The following is a 19,291-nucleotide window of genomic DNA, read 5'->3' as shown; positions in this document are numbered from 1 at the left end:
CACCATCATCTCTTGCCTGGACTATTACATCCTTCTAATTTGAAGATTCCTGCTGCCCCCCCACCCCTTTGCTCTCCTGTAGTCTTCTTTTTGCAGTAACCTTTTAAAACTAAGGTCAGCTCACATCCTCAGCTCAAAATCTTCTATGGCTTCTCTTCTTACTAGGATGAAAGCCAAAGTCCTCACCTACCATGCCTGACAGGGCCCCACAATGCTGGCTCCTCTCTGACCTTTTTTTCTGCTACCCCTCCTCTCCCACTGCTCGGCCTCAGCTACAGACTCACCACGCTTCAGCCTCAGGGACTGTGTACGTTCTGGTCTCCTGCTTGGAACCCTCCGCCACCAGATGTCTGTGTGCTTTCCTCCCTCACCTCTTTCGGGTCTCTGCTCAGATCCTTTATCAGAGAGGTCTCCCCAAACAAAAAGAGCTGCCCACCTCCCCAACCTTCCCACCTCTGTCACTCCAGCACCTTATTTGCTCCATTTCTTTTCATAGCACTTAGACCGCTCAATATTATCTCCTTAGTATTATTGTTTATCACAACCCCCTGTTTAAATGCAAGATCAATGACTGCAGGAACTTTTGCTTTTTTGCTGCTATATTCCCAACACCTGGCACAGAGGAGGCACTTAAAAACTATTTGTTGGGGGGACTTCCCTGGTGGCACAGTGGTTAAGAATCTGCCTGCCAATTCGGGGGAACACGAGTTCAATCCCTGCAACTAAGCCTGTGCGCCACAACTACTGAGCCTGCACTCTAGAGCCCGTAAGCCACAACTACTGAAGCCTGCGCACCTAGAGCCCGTGCTCCGCAACAAGAGAAGCCACCACAATAAGAAGACTGTGCACCGCAACAAAGAGTAGCCCCCGCTCGCCACAACTACAGAAAGCCCGCGTGTACAAACAAAGACCAACGCAACCAAAAATAATAAATAAATAACAAAAATAGATTCTTTAAAAAACAAAACAAAACAATTTCTTGGGGACTTCCCTGGTGGTGCAGTGGATAAAACTCCATGCTCTCAATGCAGGGGGCCTGGGTTCGATCTCTGGTCAGGGAACTAGATCCCGCATGCATGCTGCAACTAAGAGTTCACAAGCCACAACTAAGGAGCCCTGAAGCCACAACTAAGGAGCCTGCCTGCTGCAACTAAGACCCGGTGCAACCAAATAAATAGATAAATACTAAAAAAAAAAAAAAAAAGCTTACCTAGAGCAGCCTTTGACACTGGACAGCATGGTCTGAGCCTGAAAGAGATCAGAATGTGGGGTGCTCAGGATGGTGGGAATGGGGGGACAGGCAGCATTTCCCCAGGGTCCCCTGACCAGTACAGGTGTGTCCTTGGAATTCTTACTTCTTGGGACTATCATGTGGTGATGGTAAGAGAGGAAGACATGCAAAGTGGCCTGGCTGCCCCTCCTCTCTTTATCCTGCCTTCTCCAGGTAACTCTCCCTGACAACTCCCATTTGGGGTACAGAGTGGACCAGGGGCTGCTGTGGAAGTCAGAACAGTTCCAGACAGAAAGGACTGTGAGGTCATCTAGGCCAACTCTTCTGTTTTACAGAAGAGGATTCTAGAGAGACAGAAGGACTTAGTCTGCATGGGAAGGGGATGAGCAGAATTACAGAAGGGGCCCGGGGCTGTAGAGCATGGGACAAGCTTGTGGGACCCCAAAATAGCATCTCTATGAGGTTCACCAAGTATTGGGGGACTGGCATGGCAACTGGGACGTTGGGAGGGAATATCTGAGGCTTTCAACCCCATAACCCCTTCCATACTCTCTGCCTCCTGACAGCCCCATCCCTGGGTTGCCTGAATGTACCCAGGCTGTACCACATACCTGTAGCTGAGCCACACCCTCAATTCCCTCCCTGCCTGGGAACTGTGCAGGTAAGCCCAGAGGAGATCCAGCAGCCACTGGCGGAAACACTAGAGTGTGGATATGACCTCCCAAGATTGGGGGGCCTTCATGGGGAGAGGTAGGGCAGAGATAGCTGACAGTAAGATGTAGGGTAGGGCAGGCTGTTGGTTCACTACTAGGATCCCAGCACCTGTAATAGTGCCTGGAACGTGTGGTGCTCCAAGGACAATGGTGTTTCAGGGACAAAGGACAACCCTGCCTGAAAAAGTTTCAGCGTTACACACCCTGCTGGACTCTTACTGCCATGTTGCGATGGGTACAAAATTCCTGAGCCCACCTGGGCTACAAGACCTGTTCCTCTCTCGTCCCAAATAAAGAAAGGCATCTGCCCTGTCCCACTCCCACGCTAAAGAAGGAAGGTATATGTGCCTCGACCAATAAGAAAACAAAAATTTCACCTTGGACCATTTCTTTGTTCTAGGGATATAAAAAGTGACTAATAGCACATGTTCGGGGTTGGCTCTCCCAGACTACTAGGAAGTCGGCCTGCTGTTCTGGCAGCGACCATTCCCTCTAATAAATTCTAACCTCTTTACATTCTGCTTTATGTCTGGAAATTCTTTTCCAACCCGCGTTCAGACCACAACAGAACACAGTAAACACTCAAATATTTGTTGAAAGAAGAAATGGATGAGGGGGAGGCATCTGTTGCAATTAGAAGGAGATGGGATGGAGGTGGGGGTCCTAGAGCCCAGGCACAGGGTGTGGGAAAGAATCGTTATCCTGGGAGAGTGGATAGGCCCATAACTAAGGGGAAATTTCTGCTGATTAAGAGGCAAGGTTGAAAATGGGATCCAAGAATCCCCGTTCCCGGTTTCCCGGAGGAGTAGATGCAGGCTGTCTGGACATCCTCAGCTGCTTCTGCCTGCAGAGCCCAGGTTTGCCCTCAGTACCAGTGGCAGCATATGGACATGGTCCCTTTCCCCTTGGAGCTGCTGCAGAATGACCTCTGAGCCCTTGTCCATAAAGGGGACAGTGACCTGGCTTGCAACTTCGTGGGTGGGGAGAGGTCTGTGGAGGCCCTGAAGCAGCCAGTGAGGATGTGATGCCCCAGGGGAAGGGTGGACTCAGGGGCTGGCCGGGTGGGGGTGGAATGGCTTCAGCCCTTTCTTCTCCCAGAAGTCAACAGCCAGAGGAAGAGTCACTTCCCAGGCAGCTCTAAGTGGGCGCTTGTTGCTGGATACCTTCTGCCTTGGAGAAGAACCCACAGGAGAAGGAGGAGGACTGAAGAAGATCAAAGCCCAAGTATTTCAAAAACAAAGAAGAAGACCTTGGCCCTCCAGCTGCTAAAACTGAACTCAAGGGAGGAGAGATAACTTCTTTCCAAAAGAACTTATTAGCATTTAAAGGTGTCCCAATCCCTCTATCTTAAAAACTACAAACCCTCCTTTGCCCTCCAGCTACAGCTCTCCTCTGCAGCCTGATCCCATCTGGCTTTAAACTCCCTCTCAGCCACAGAAAAGGCTCTCTGTGAGGTCACACAGCCCAAGGCCTTGTCAACCTCCTCCCTGCTTGACTGCTCAGCAACACTGAGTCCCTCAGTCCTCTTTTGCTTCCGTGACTTCACTCAGCCTCCAGCAGTCCGCAGTCCTCCAGGGTTGGGCTGTTTCCCAGCATGCTGGAGACTCTTCCCTCCTCAACCAGGAGCCTGAGCACAGCTCTTCTCAGGGCCCCCCAAGGCCTCTGCTCTCTGAAGGCTCCCCCAGGGCAACCGAGCCGGCTTGTCAGTGCCTCCATCAGCAGTTCTGGCTCTCAGAGGCCCAAAGCTTTAGCCCACAGCGTCACCTTCAAATTGAACTCACTGTCTCTGACTCCACACCTGCTCCTCCAGTCTCCCAGCATCAAGGGGCAGAGTTGAGGTGGGGGGAAGGAGGTACCCAAGGGCAGACAATCCTTCACTTTTTCTCCCTCACCTTTCACACTCCATCAGTTGCCAAAGCCCGACACTCTGACCTCCCTCATCTCTCGTGACCCCACTTCGCTCCATTCCCACGGCCACCGCCTCCCCTGGACTCCTGCGGTAGCCTCCTGGCTAGTCTCCCAGCAACTTCTCTGGCTGCACACCAGTCCTTTCTTCACGCCACAGCCAGTGTGACCTCCAAACAGTGCAAATATTAGCATATCAGCTGTGCCATCCAACCCTTCAAAGGTTCCCAGAGCCCTTAGGATAAAGGGCTGAGCACAGAGGCTTAAATTGTCCTCTGGCTGCCTCTCTAGGCTCCAACCTTCCTGGTCTTTTAATTCTTCAAAGATGCCAGTATCATCTCTGTGAGGCTTAGCTCTTTGCTGGAATGTACTCCCTTTCTGCCACTCTGTTTAGAGAACTCCTACTCCTTTTCATATCCTTAGAGAGTCCTTGAATCCCCGGACTGGGTTGCAGGCTCCCCGGAGCTCCCTATGTTCCTCATTTGTTAACATTTATCACAGTTGTGATTCTTTGACAGCTGGCTTCTCTGCTAGTCTGAGCAGATGATAATGAGCAACTTCAACCTGCATAGACACCTGAAGTGCCGATTCTGCTCTGAGCTATGTTCCAGGACACAGCTGTTGTTTAATCAGTGATTATCTGTTGAAGAAATGAGGGTTCTGCCCTGGTGGTGGAGGGGTGTGTGTGATGTATTGGGAGGTAAGGCCTTTGGGTGGTGATTAGGTCATAAGGGTGGAACCCTCATGAATGAGATTAATGCTTTTATAAAAGGGACGCCAGAGAACTCCCTTGCTTTTTCTACCATGTGAGGTTACAGCAAGATGTACATCTATGAACAAGGAAGTGGGCTCTCCCCAGACACTGAATCTGCTGGTGCCTTTATCTTGGGCTTCCCAGCGTCCAGAACTGTGAGGAATAAATTTCGTGGTTTTTTTTTTTTTTCCTGCGGTATGCGGGCCTCCCGCTGCTGTGGCCTCTCCCGTTGCGGAGCACAGGCTCCGGACGCGCAGGCTCAGCGGCCACGGCTCACGGGCCCAGGTGCTCCGCGGCACGTGGGATCTTCCCGGACCGGGGCACGAACCCGTGTCCCCTGCATCGGCAGGCAGACTCCCAACCACTGCGCCAGCCAGGAAGCCCTAAATTTCTGTTTTTATAAGCCACTGGGTCTATAGTATTTTGTTTTAGCAGCTTGAATGACATTATTCAAAATGCTTTCTTTTTTACTTGAACATGGAATTTGTCCTTTCTTTCACCATCTCTGATTACTCTAAAACCACAGGGCTACAATGACAAATATAGGCCTATCCTCATCCTCAGGTCAGTGAATGAAGCTAATTAGGCTCAGATTTTGGGGGGTTGAAATGGGCCTCCGTAGAGATTCCCCAATATTTTATTCCAAAGGTGTTTGCTTATTATTTTCCCTACGGGTTCTGAATTTTGGAAGATTTTTGCCTACCAAATATGATGAGCTAATTAATGATAGCTGCTGTAGCTTCTGGGGGGGGGTAGTGTGGGGAAGGACAAATATTTGATTTTCTTATGCTTTCTGAAGTACTGAAAGCTGTTCAGAGGCCCCCAATATATTTGAATTCAGGGATTCTTGGTCATGAAAAGTCCTTTTCAGGTCAGTGTGGGTGGCTGGTAAGCTTACCTTTTGGGGTTCAGGGAGGGGGTACTGTTTTAAGCTACATATCCTGAAAGAATTCCAGCAAAAGTATTTCTCCTGGATCAGCTTCCAGAATTTAGATTATTGACCTATTCATTCTATAGGTAACATACAGGCTTGAATTGTTCACTAATGATTACCTGGTCTGTCTTTTGCTCCTCCAAAGAGTGACTGTAAACATCTTAAAGACAGAGGCCTCTTTTTCTCAGACTTCCAAGACTCTATACTGTATTTGGAAGAGATTAAATGTCTGATGGACTTAATAACCTAGAGAAGGAAGTATGAAATGGTCAAGAGGAATTTGGAAAGGGAGTTCCCTGGTTGGTCTAGTGGTTAGGATTCTGGGTTTTCACTGCTGAGGCCCTGGTTCAATCCCTGGTTGGGGAACTAAAATCCTGCAAGCTGGGAGATGTGGCTCCCCCATCCTAAAAATAGAGGAATTTGGAAGACAACGCTCAACTTATTGCCCCCTCCCACCTTCAGTTCAGGATATCTTGTAAGTTTACCCCTCTAAGATGACAGTAGAGATGGGTGCTAGGTAAACCATGTTAAGTGTAAGTTGGGGGCTGAGGGGCTGAGACAGTTTCCAGAGAAGTCTGTAGTACTAAACGAGAACTATCTGCCAAGGCAGGGGCCCAGATGGGCAGAGAATGAAGAGTTCAGACTAATGGTCCAGGTTTCAGGCAATCATCTCAAGTATCAGGTCTGTAATCAGGGAGGACACAGAAAGTTATGGCAGAGTCATACAGACAGAGTCATACAGTCATACAGCTCAGAAGAATTCCATAAATAATCCGAAAGTCCACGAATCTGTCTAAAGCCCAGGTAGGATTCTCAGACCTGCTCTAACTTGTTTGCAAGCATCCACTCAGTGCTAAACTAACCATGAACCAGAGGAGATGCTTTGTGGCTTTTCCTTTTTCCTCTTAGCTTCTTCCCTGTTCTCTCATGAAAAGAGACAGAGGGATAAATAACCTTAAAAAAAAAAGTCAGGAGTTTCCTACACAGTCTTGGGACAAAATCCCGTATTAAAGAGAGAATCTAGGGACTTCCGTGGTGGCACAGTGGGTAAGAATCCACCAGCCAATGCAGGGGACACAGGTTTGATCCCTGGTCCGGGAAGATCCCACATGCCGTGAAGCAACTAAGCCCCTGCACAACTACTAAGCCTGCGCTCTAGAGCCCGTGAGCCACAATTACTGAGCCCGTGAGCCACAACTACTGAAGCCCATGCGCCTAGAGCCTGTGTTCGGCAACAAGAGAAGCCACCGCAATGAGAAGCCTGCGCACCACAACAAAGAGTAGTCCCCTTCGCCGCAACTAGAGCGAGCCCGCACCCAGCAACAAAGACACAACGCAGCCAAAAATAAATAAAATTTTTAAAAAAGGAGAGAGGCTTCCCTGGTGGCGCAGTGGTTGAGAGTCCACCTGCCGATGCAGGGGACACGGGTTCGTGCCCCAGTCCAGGAAGATCTCAGATGCCGCGGAGCGGCTGGGCCCGTGAGCCATGGTCACTGAGCCTGCGTGTCCGGAGCCTGTGCTCCGCAACAGGAGAGGCCACAGCAGTGAGAGGCCTGCGTACTGCAAAAAATAAATAAATAAATAAATAAATAAAAGGAGAATCAAAAAATTCAAATGTAAACTCAACTGGAAAACACCAAACTCACAGCAGTATTTTCAGAATCTGTCTCATTTATAACACCCTATCAGACGATGCACACATTTTTTGGCTTGGAAAATATCTGATCACCACTGGACCACTGAACATGACAGCTGGGAGATCACCTAGGCACGTGTGTGTGTGTGTGTGTGTGTGTGTGTGTGTGTGTGTGTGTGTGTGTTTCCAAACAAAGGCTTAGAGGATGGTGGCTGGGAATGTAAGCCCTGAAGTCAGAGAGCTTGGGTTTCAAGGCTGGCTTTGCCATTGACTAGGTATGTGACCTTGGGCAAGTGACTCACCTCTCTAAGCTTCAGTTTTATGATCTGTAAAATGGGGTCCCTACCCCACAGGGTCTTGAGGTATGGATGAGATAAAGCATGTAAAGTTTTACTTTTAGAGTATATTAGTTGATTTATAAACCTATGTGCACATAAGAATTCCAGGACCACACAGTAAGGCTTTGGCTTCCCAGGAGTCCACAGAACACACTTTGGGAGCCAAATCCAATATCCTCAGAATAGTAAAGAGGAAAAAAGAAGTGCAGGGAGGGGAAACGACTTTCCCAAGGTTACACAGAAAGTTAGGGGCACAGCCTGGTTCTGGGCCTGGGTTTCTGAATTCCACAATGGGCTTTTTGCAATGTGCTTACCTGGTCATCCTCCCATCAGGGTAGAGCCACCAAAGTCATACCAAAGCCTGGGTGCCCAGGGAGCCAGAAGGTTTGGAGCTTAGGCATTGCTGATGGTCTGGAAGGAGATCAGAATTTAGACTTAGGCTGTCAGTGAGTTGCTTTGGATAAGACAGTCAAAACTACTGTAAATTGGGAACTCCCTGGTGGTCCAGTGGTTAGGACTCCATGCTTCCACTGCAGGGGGAATGGGTTTGATCCCTCGTAGGGGAACTAAGATCCCGCATGCTGTGCAACGCAGCCAAAACACAACAAAACAAAATAAAACTGCTGTAAATTGAAGTTACTGACTCTCTAATAAATGGGACTGAAAAACAAGAACACTGAATAAAAAGGCCTTGTATCTCTTCTTCATTCAAGCACCAAACATTTTATAACACAGTTTGCACAGATCTCAACGTTTTTGCCTTCTAGGTATTTATGCCTCCACCCCAAGCCAATTCAATAAGGCTTTTGTTTCCTAACACTTACATTTCCCTCTCCAGGCTATTTTGGGAAATAATTAAAAGAGTTTGTATAGTTCTTCCAGAGCATGGGAAGCACAGTTAATTGGGGGTGAAGGATTGGAAGAAGGCTGAGGAAAGAGGCCAGGTGAGTAATTAACAGCTGGTAAAAATATCCTGTTTCTAAATATGTTTGAACCCCAGAACACATAATTGCTGAGTTACAAGGTGATGCAGCGAGTCCTCCGTGAAGGTCTCTAGTAAACTAGTTTGTCTGGGCATGATTTCCAACTATGTCTTTCAGTAAAGTGAAAAAAGTACACTAAGTTATCTCCATTAACCCTTCCAATTTGTAAACATTCTATGAGTCTCTCTCTTTCCTAGCAGGGATAGAAGCCACCCAGAATTCTTGACAGCACACAGTTGAAGGACTTTGATCTCCAGGCTATTTATTGTGCGAATCCTGCAAGTACTAGGCTAAGTCCCCAAAGCACGTCAAATCCTAGCAGTGGTGTTGGTGTAGCTGGGAGTGAGGATGGGGGTGGAAGGGTGGCACTGGGAGTGGGCAGAAGGGTCTCCCAGAGCAGCCTCAGTATAAAGACAGGTGCAAATGGGGAAAGGCAACTCAGCTTTATTTCATTCAACTGACTTTAGGAAATTTATGTCTGAGACCTGAATTAGTTGTAGAATTACAGAATTGATCTTAGATAGTTGACCTCCATGGGTGTCATTATCTGTCTCCTTTTATTTATTTTATTTTATTTATTTTTTTATTTTTGCATTACGCGGGCCTCTCACTGTTGTGGCCTCTCTTGCTGCGGAGCACAGGCTCCAGACGCGCAGGCTCAGTAGTTGTGGCTCACGGGCCTAGTTGCTCCGCGGCGCGGCATGTGGGATCTTCCCAGACCAGAGCTCGAACCCGTGTCCCCTGCCTTGGCAGGCAGATTCTCAACCACTGCGCCACCAGGGAAGCCCCCTACAGCTGTTTGAAATCACCACTCAGTAAACGTCTGCTGAAAGAGTTAGCCTCCAACCAAGGAATGGGCAGGTGTCAAAAAGTATTTCTAGGACGTTAGTGAAATAAGCCAGTCACAAAAAGACAAATTCTTCGTGATTCCACCTATATGAGGTATGTAAAGTAGTCAAACTCTTAGAAAATAGAAGGGTGGTTGTCAAGGATTGGAAGGAGGAGATGGGAAGTTGTTTGATGGGCATACAGTTTGTTTTGCAAGATGAAAAACTTCTAAAGATCAGTTGCACAGTAATATGCATATAGTTTTAACACTCCTATGCGGTACACTTAAAAAGAGCTAAGATGGTAATTTTTATGCTATGTGTTTTTACCATAATTTTTTTTTTTTTAGGCACAGAAGGTAGTATGAGAGAGATGCCTATGAGACAAGCAAACCAGCATAGCCTCAGGACGGAGCGATGAGGATACTTGTTTTCAAAACTTAAAAGAGCCACCAGTCAACACTTCCTTCCACTCATCCCACACTCAGCTAGGAACACGTGACCACAAAATCGTTTCAAAAATATGTTTATTCTTTCTCCCGAGAGCAAAGGGCATAAGTATTCTTTCTGATACCAGTTCCAGGGACTAAGCCAAAAAGAGACTGAGCTTCCTACCTCTCTGTAAGGAGTCCCTTCTTCAACAGGCAGAACTAGATGGGAAAGTTCTCTTGACGAAAGTGAGGCAAGCTAGGACCAAACGGGAACCTGGGGGACTACGTTCTCCAGCACGCCTTACTCCTCTTAGGGCGCAGTCAGTGACGGAAGAACTCGCACTACTTTTGCGACAGGAACGGGGAGGGGGAACTACGTATCCCAGGATGCAAAGCGCCACCACTCTAGTTACAGGGTGGCTTGCTTTCTGGTAGCTGGTGCTCCCCGCCAAATGGACAAGGCGGGCGGGGATGGGGAAATGTTTAAGATTGGGAAGCCTGGTGGTCTACCAGACTTGACACTTCGAAAGTGGAAGGAGCGTATTGGAAAGCTGTTTTTCCCTCTAACTCGGAGCAGTGCCCGCGCAAGGTGGCGAGGATTTAAGGGCCCTCTCCTTTATTTATTGTTTCTCAGAGGCAATGCCAGGCCCCCATTGGTCGACGACCTCGAGGGCAGGTGGGAAGTCCGTAAAACCCCAAATCGAAGTTACCTGAGTCTCCCCATTGGCTCTCGCCTCGAGCGCAGGCGCAAGGGCTCCTACTCCCGTCCCTGGGGACTGGTGAGCGGCAATTGGCCAAAGCCCGCGAAGTAGGAGTCTGGATTGGTAGTTGCTAGCAAGAGCCTGGTTTCTTCCTTGAGTTCTGCAAGCGATAGTGTGTGATTGGTTTAAATCCGCGGGCACCCGTCTGTGATTGGGCAGGGGCCACAGGCGGGGTACGATCATTGGCTGGTGCTGGGGCCCTCCTTCCTCGGGCGGGCAGCGAATGATGAAATGGGAACGGGGAGGGGAAAGGCCGCGACGTGAGCGCGCGACCTCCGGCGCCATTTTGTAGAGAAACAAGCGGAGTTAACCGAAGAGGGGTCGAGGAGAGCCGGAGTCGGGGACCGAGGAGTTTCCTGTGTCCAGCGCCGCCGGAGCCGCCTGAGGTGAAGTGGGCTGGGGTCGGGTGCTGGGGCCGGCGGGCGGTGTCAGCTACGGAAAGCGGGTGCCGGTGCGGGAAGGAACGGGGGTGGTCCCGGGGCCACTGGGAGCGTTTCCCGGCGCTCCGCTGTGTGAGGGGCAGTTGGGACGGGGAAGTGGAGGGGCGAGAGAGGGCGGACTCTCTTCTCTCGGCTCTAGAGCCTTCGGGCTCTGAAAAGAAGAGGCCGAGGCGAAGGCTTCACAAAGCGGCGGGCAGAGCGCGGGATGAGACCCGGGATGGCCCCCGGCCCGGGCCTGGAGGCTCTGAGGGCGGCGGTGGCGGCAACTGGGGCGGCTGGGCCTCGGTTCGCGCGGACTGCACCCTTCTCAGACTCCACGAGCTTCTCAGCTGCCGGATGGGTGCAGCAGGCATTGGCCCCGGAGGCCTAGCTTCGGGGGCGAGGGGCCCGTGTTTGGAGTACAGGCTCCCAGTTCCTCTGGGCGGACCTGGAACTGCCAGTCCCCTCCCCCGCCCCCAGCACGTTGTCAAACCCCGGGTGTTTCGGGTGTCCGCCGGTGGGAGGGGCGGGCGGGAGAGAGCACTTCCTCATTACTTCTTGCCACAGGTTTTGTTCTACTCGCGCGCCCGGGCGCTCACTCTGTCTCCAAAGTCGGCCCCCACCCACCGGGCCCAGGGTCTGTGCTGTAGTGGTGGTTCCGCTCATCCGTAGGAAGTGCCCGTTTCCTAGCCGAGCACTTGTAGGCCTCAGCGCTGATGGGAGAGAGACTTATTACAGGTCTTACTACAGGGTTCCGTAAGGCCAGACGCACAGGTGTTCTTTTTCAGTACCACCCCCTCTGCAGATTTCACCCCACCGTCCTCCCACAGGGGAGTATCCTCACTAGGATGAAGCTTTAATGCTTAATTTCTGTGGGTTTGGAAATGTTGTGTTTAAAGTGAACTTCGAGCAGAAACTTTGCCCCTTGAAGTCATTCATACATCACAGTTTTTAGGACTCTAATAAAAACTATTTTTTTCCTGAAAGTGAGTAATAGCACTTAGTCTCCCTCTTTCTCTAAAATTCGATTGCCTTGGGGAGTTTATTTGACCAGTTAATAATTGAGTGAGTGTAGTTGATTACCTTTTGCGAAAAAAATTCTGAACATTTGCCTCATGACAATCCATTTGATAGGAGTTAGGGATGCACGGATGAAAAAATGGTTGGACACGTACAAAATCAGGAAATAGGTCAAACAGATTAAGAACAAACTTGTTTGTGTAGAAGTATTTGGGTTTAATGTGCTCAGGTTGACATTCCTACCCATCCAAAGATTGGCAGTGTAGTATTTTAGCTGTTAATAAGATATATGGTATCAGTTTAAATAATCCTGTTGTAGGACACTGCAGATTGTTACCTTTTCTGAGGAGAAGATGAGCTGATGATACATAAAGTTTTAGACATCGAGTTGTGCTTTGACTGAAAAGGTCCCATGATGATAAAACTTATTTAGAGAGTTGGTCCCTTTTCAACAGGTGGGGGCCCAAGTCCTTCCGTGGAAACTTAAGTCTAGAATCAAGGCACCAAGATTTGACTGTCAGTAACTGAAAGTATTACCCTTCTTGCCTAAGATTGTAATCTTAGAATTTTTAAGGCAGCCTTTTGTGGCATTATGGTGGAACAGAACTGAAATGCTTTTGGTTCCTAACTCACTCGAATGGATCTCTGGCTTAGCTTCTTTCTTTATGGTCTCTTAAATTTCTACTGGGGTTTTAAATCCCAGTCTCTCTAACATGGATCTTGTCAGGCTAAGTACTGTGATGTCCTCCTAACTTTGGGTTAAGTCATTAAAAAAAAACCACAAAAAACAATTGTGAGGACAGAAGAGGAAATGCTTCCTATTTCTTGACAACATGTTTAAAGACTAATCTCAAATTATCCTTGCTTTTTCCAAGTATGTTTTTGGTTAGATTCTGATCTAATTATGAAAAGCTTTCTTTTTAGCCAGTTTAAATTTATGAACTTGAGTCTTTATTTCATTCTACCACGTAACAGATCTTTGGTACTCAATACCTTGGAAGAGAATTTATCACAATAATTTTAATTGAGTGCTCAGATATTTCAAGACACTTACTTTTCATGAGAAGTTTAAGATTCTTGAATTAACAAAAATAGTACCTGCTATGAACTTGGTATATTCTTTTGTAAAAGAACAAAGCTAACTTTCAAGTCAGTTCATATTATTAGTTGAAGCATTTAACCAGCCCTCTGATCAAACTGAACTTCCTGCTGGGAAGTTTCAAAATGGCATCCTACTGAGTCTTATTTTAAGACCTTATATAAAGAAAGATCCAGCAGTTCCTTTGCTGTTTGCTCACAATTTTTAAGAAGCATGTTTCAAAGCTAAAATGGGCTCAAAACCTTTTGCACCCTATATGTACACAGTAGTTAATTTTAACGCACTTTTCATTCATACGTTTGCAAGAATGTAGCAAAGCAAATAAAACAAATTATTCGTTGGAAAGCATTGTTTGAGAAGTCACTAATTAGAGGTGTAGACTTAATCTGAAATCCTGTGTTAAGATTTGAAGGAAATGCAGCCTTTGGGAGTCCGTGGAGCGTAGGTTTAAGAAATGCATTTCTGGGGGAAAAATGCATTTCTGTCTTTAATGCTGGAAGGCTCAGGATATACCTCTAGGGTAAATTAAAATGTTGAATGAGATGTTAAACACTGTCTGCCCGAGAGGTGTTGGTTTTATTGTGCTTTTTGTTTTTTGTTTGTTTGTTTGTTTTTTGGACTAATTATATGAAATGTAACATGGAATGAAAGCATATTGTGAAAGACTATTTTATTGCTCTTAAACTTCATATTAAGAGCTCAGCATTTTCCCTTTCAGATAATTCGTTTGAAAGTGTCACCTTGGATTTAGAGCTCTTAGTTTTGAAATGCAATGTTACCTTTAAATTTTTTGGTAGACTCGTTATAAGAATAGTTACTCCTCACACCATTGTAAAACAGTTATACTCCAATAAAGATGTTAAAAAAAAAAAAGAATAGTTACTCCTTTGTTTCAGACCCTGCCTTTTCTGCAGTAGCTTTCTAACTAATCTCCAGTATCTTTTCCCCATCATTTGTTTATTGGATTTCTTTATTACGTAAGTAATATGTGAATATGTTATAATTATAAATAATTCTGGGAATACAGTTAATTCTTCACATTAATGCCAAATTGTCTACTAAATCATTGGTTTTTGTGTTTTTTTAAATTAATTATTTATGGCTGCGTTGGGTCTTCGTTGCTGCGCGCGGGCTTTCTCTAGTTGCGGAGAGCGGGGGCTACTCTTCGTTGTGGTGCATGGGCTTCTCACTGTGGTGGCTTCTCTTGTTGGGGAGCACGGGCTCTAGGCGCGCGGGCTTCAGTAGTCGCGGCACATGGGCTCAGTAGTTGTGGCTCGGCGGGCTCTAGAGCGCAGGCTCAGTAGTTGTGGCACACAGGCTTAGATGCTCCGTGGCATGTGGGGTCTTCCTGGACCAGGGCTCGAACCCGTGTCCCCTGCATTGCCAGGCGGACTCTCAACCACTGCACCACAAGGGAAGGCCTAAATCATTAGTTTGAAACGAGGCGTTCTATACACCAAAGTTTTTCAAGTACCTTGGCCTGGAGCTTATTGTGGAAGTTTTGATCCCTCCCTACATATAGTAGCATATTACAACTTATGCTTTAGTTAAAAGACTGTTGCACAGTGGTTCCCCAATACATTTTTGCCCCTTTTATCTGGAATGTCATCATCTGTATCTACCAAAACATTATCCCTTATTCTAGTTCATACTGAAATGTACTGTCTATAATCTTTTCCCTGACTTCCCTAAGCAAAATTGATTTCTTACATTCCTCTTGGGTAGTTTCACTTAACCTTTACCATGTATTGCCTTATAAGTTGTTTCATTTTATAGTAGGTAAGAAGTCTCCCATCCTCCAAACATGTACATACAGTTGCCCTGAATTGTAATTGAATAATACTTCATATGTTACAGTTAGATAGATTTATAGAACATGGCGTCCTTGGAAAACAGTACACCCTGGTTTTCTTTTGAGGACACAGACTGTTTTTCTTGGAGCTATATACTTATAATTCTGTTGACATCTTTTAGAAGGTTAAACTTTGAAATCTAGTCATACAGAATTATGGTATCATTTGTAGGAAATTGAAGCCCAGGAAAGTGAGGTGACTTCGTTAGTTTAATGTTAGACCAGGTTTTCCTACTCTAGCCTAATGGTGATTTCTGTCTTTCCGTACTGCTAAAGTTCAGTACAAGGAAAAGTTCTATGAATCTGATCATTCATCAAAAAGGTGAGAATAACCTATGATCAACCACTTATTTTTGGAGGACAAGACGCAAGATTTGAGTTTTTCATCTCTTCAGTGTGAAAATATAAAACTCTAGTCTGACAAAAAGATAGTCTTTTGCAATTATTGGGAATGGTCGTTACTTAACCTCAGTGTAATAAACTTGCATTTCCACTGAGGCCTTCAAAGGATGGAGCGACTTAAGTTTTAAAATGTTCTTCAGCCCTGTAAATTGAATTGTGACAGATAATTTGAGTAAGTTTTCTTCTGGTGTAGTTACAGTTTTAAGATAAAGTAGTTCTAAGAAGGGTACTTATTCTCTGTTATTATTTTTTAGTCATCTTAAATACATAGTGCATAGCTTTATAATTTTACGCATGCTACTGGAAGATGCTTCTGAATATTCAGTTGATTGATTTCAGATCAAGAACTTGGTTATTTTCTGATTTTGGAGTAAACATGCTTTTTGGGCTCTTTTCACTTTTTCAGGTTTTAAAAATGAATGGTTATTTGCTAATACTAACAATTGTTTAAACTATGCTGATGTACAGATTGTAGTAATTCTTCTAAAATTGTGAAGTGACTTCCCTGACGATCCACTGGTTAAGACTCTGCGCTTCCACTTCAGGGGTTGCGGGTTCGATCCCTGGTTGGGGAACTAAGATCCCACATGCTGAGTGGCCAAAAAATAAGTAAATAAGTAAAATAAGGTGAAATAAAATTGTGAAACTATCCACACAAGGCTATTAAATGTGCTTTAAAAGTTAGTATTAAGGTTCTGTTGCCTTTTTTCTGGCCACACCGCGCAGCATGTGGGATCTTAGTTCCGTGACCCCAGGGATCGAACCTGTACCCCCTGCATTGGAAGCGCAGAGTCTTAACCACTGGACCACCAGGGAAGTCCCAGTCAACTCTTGATCCATTTGTTTTTATCCTTGGCAAAGCTTACATTTCAAACTGATTTATTACCTGTCAACCATAATGTCCTTGAATATTTCCTTATCCCTTGCCAGCTGGGTTCTAAAAAAAAGTTTTACACTAGACCTTTCTAAGCCCAGTAATACATAATTTGGGGATGTCCTTGATTTGGATTACTCATATTAGTGCTTTTTGTTCTTTAGGTAATGAAGAGGTAAGTGTACCATGTATATATATCCACTGTTTGCATGGATATTTTAGGAATATTCCTGTTCCCTTTTCAAACAGACAATTATACCAAAGATTACAGAAGTTGAGGTGGTCTGTCCAAAGGTAAAATGTAAAAATTACTTGAAAGTATTTCATTTTGATTTTTGTCTTCTTCAGTCAGTAAGCCCTCAAAGGATTCTGGCAACTGCAAAATTTTGGTATGGTAACTTACTTTAATATAGTAACCTAGTTTTGGGATATTTGTGTATAGCATTGTAGGGTTCTTCTGTGTTTGGGTTTTAGTCACTAATTTCCTCTTAATGTGCTATTGTCTACCTTGCTTTCTACCCTTGCTCCCCTGTAGTTTATTCTCAGTTCATCATCTGGAGTGATTCTTATATTTTAAAAAATTATATTATGTCTTCTGTTCAGAACCACCCATTGATTCTCCATTTGTCTTTAGTAAAAGCCAAAGAAAGGCCTTTTATCACCTACAGGATTTAGCCCTGCCCTATACCTCTTCATATGTTCCCCCTTCTCCCCAAATTACTCTCTTCACTCTCCTCCTCACTAAGTTTACTTCAGCTACACTTGGCCTCCGTGCTTTTTCTCACATATGCCATGTACTCTCTGAGGAAGCCTTTACATTAACTGACAGTCCCTCTGTCTGGAACATTCTTCTCTCAGATAAGTGCATGGCTAAACCCCTCAGCTCCTTAAAATCTCAAATACTACTTTCTCCATAAGGCTTACTCTGACCACCTTACTTTGCAATCTCCTCCCGCCCTCCCCACCTCCAGTGTGGTTCACGTTTACCCTTGCTATTTTTCCATAGTACTTAGTGTCTCTTGAAATGCTTGATAATTTTTTATGATTACTGTTTCTTTCCCCCAGTGGGAATGCAGGCATGTTTGCATGGCTGTTTACTGATGTATCTCAAATACCTGACACATAGTAAGTACTCAACAAGTATTTGACTAGGTTAATATACATAATAGTAGTGTGTAAACTGTTTCTCTGATAAGTTTTGGTAGCCACTTCACATTAGCCATATACTGTTTCCTACCATTTGGTGGATTTAAGTTGTGCTTGGCTTTGCGTTAACTTTGTGGAAAGCCAGACTTGAGGTGTTCGCATGTAGGGCCCACCCTGCAGAAAGTGGATGCAAAAGCTGTTTCCTCAACAAGGACACTATTGATGTTTGGGCAGAATAGTTTATTGGTGGTGCTGTCCTCCCTCCTTGCAAGATGTATATTGCATCTCTAATTCTCATTGAATGCCAATGGCTCTCCCACTCCCACTTTCAAAATGCTTTTGGAGATACTGCCCTCTAGTTTATAAATACCAGTAAATACCCTTTTGGGGTTCATATTTGTTGTCAGGGTTATTTTACTTAACTTTTATCCAACTATTGTTGGGGAATGTCACAAGTTTACTTAAAATTATTTTAATTTTACAATAGCATATGTGAAAACACTACATATGGAAAAGGAATATGATATTTCACTGATCCTAAAACAAATTTTTAACATTTTAACACCTCTGAAATTGGGATGTATCATGTCAGAAAAAATACTGCCAAATAAAGTTTATAACTGATACATAAAATAGTGATGCTATCACAATTAAAGACAAACCAACCTGAAATGAGATTATGGAAAATTATCTCCACCTTTGATGGGTGATGAAGGTAGAAGAAATTTTCCAAACTTTGACTACATTTTGTTTTCTGTTAAGTCTAGTCAAATTGTATTTTAGGGACCTAGAAATTGAATACGGTATTGGACTTATCAGGGTTATGGAAAAATTTTGATGCCCTCAAAGCTGGTTGTTTGGTTGGGAGTGGTGGCAAAGAAGAGATAGGGAATAAACCCAAGGTATGTCCCCAGGCACTGATGAAAAGGATAATACACATGAAACAATAGAGAACAGTGTGATTAAATTTTAACAGTATGTGTCATGCATAGTGAAGGGAAGGGAAGGTATAGATCAGCACATCAACCTGTAGACAGTCTGATGTGTTTGGAAGGTTTCAGAGGGGCTGGGGCTTGAGCTAGGCCCTGGTCTTATTACCTGATGGTTTTGTCCTTTTTATGTGGGAGTCTTTGCTTGCCTCCTGTTGACCACTAACGTCCCTCTCTTGAAGGTATTATCTTGAAGGTATTAGGGATCTCCTAGTTGGTAATTATGATAATTTATAATAGTTTCTATTTTTTTATACCGCCAAATGTATGTCATAAGATCTCTCCCCCATGGTTTTCATAGACTCTTATGGATGTATTAGTTATCAGTTGCTGCACAACAAATTACCCCCAAATTTAGCTGTTTAAAGCTTCTTTGCTTTTTATTATTTCACAGGCACAACCTGGCTAGATGCTTCTGACTCATTGTCTCTCACAAAGTTGCAGTGCAAGTATTCACAGACCATACTCATCTCATGTCTGAAGGGTAGTGAGAAGGGTCTGAAGGGTGCAAGCGTACTCATGTAGCAGTTGTCATGTCTCAGATCCTTGCTGGCTATTGTTTGGGACATATCAGTTCCGTGCCACTTTGCCCTCTCCACAGGGTTACTCACAACATGATTGCTTGCTTATTTCTGTCAGAGCACAGGCTCAGAGAGAGGTAAACCAGACAGAAGTCAGTCTTCTTGTAACTTAATCTTGGAAATGGCTTTCTGTTCTCTTATTTTGAAGCCACGTTTAAGGTCCAGCCCACACTTAAGGGGAGCAGATTACTTAAAGATGTAAATACTAGGCAGGGATCATTGGGGTTATTTTAGAGGCTGCCTACCACAGTGGATAAAGATTCTTCCTTGGAGGTCTCTTAGGGATGCTGTCTGTTTCTAGGTTTTAATTATTACCATTAAGAAGAGGACTATCCTTGGTTTCTGATATTATTCACTGTTTCTTCCACCTCTCTGTCCACTCTTTATTTCCCTTTT

General features: G+C 45.2%; 1 protein-coding gene and 1 long non-coding RNA gene across 16 annotated transcripts in view; one reads left to right on the top strand and one right to left on the bottom strand.

Annotated features, from left to right (window-relative positions):
• Positions 1 to 6,971: 6,971 nt before the first annotated feature.
• LOC131745157 (uncharacterized) lies at positions 6,972 to 10,057 on the bottom strand. The gene is made up of 3 exons (XR_010837659.1): positions 9,937 to 10,057; positions 7,826 to 7,922; positions 6,972 to 7,097 (listed from the first exon to the last, which is right to left on the bottom strand). It is a non-coding gene; the product is annotated as an uncharacterized lncRNA (long non-coding RNA).
• Positions 10,058 to 10,768: 711 nt separating this feature from the next.
• Positions 10,769 to 19,291, top strand: part of CNOT1 (CCR4-NOT transcription complex subunit 1) — a 97,360-nt gene continuing 88,837 nt past the window's right edge. For 9 of the 15 annotated variants that reach the window (XR_010837779.1, XM_067019311.1, XM_059045394.2 and 6 more), the window contains exon 1: positions 10,771 to 10,899. The gene's annotated coding sequence lies outside the window, so the exon portion shown is untranslated. Of the gene's footprint in view, positions 10,900 to 19,291 lie in introns of all 15 variants that reach the window. The other 6 variants (XM_067019308.1, XM_067019312.1, XM_059045392.2 and 3 more) reach the window with 2 other exon arrangements.

Source organism: Kogia breviceps, chromosome 18 (genome assembly GCF_026419965.1).
Source record: "Kogia breviceps isolate mKogBre1 chromosome 18, mKogBre1 haplotype 1, whole genome shotgun sequence".
In the NCBI taxonomy this organism is placed as follows: Eukaryota; Metazoa; Chordata; class Mammalia; order Artiodactyla; family Physeteridae; genus Kogia; species Kogia breviceps.
The sequence above is the reverse complement of the archived record's forward strand: the minus strand, read 5'-3'. Positions and strand labels throughout refer to the sequence as shown.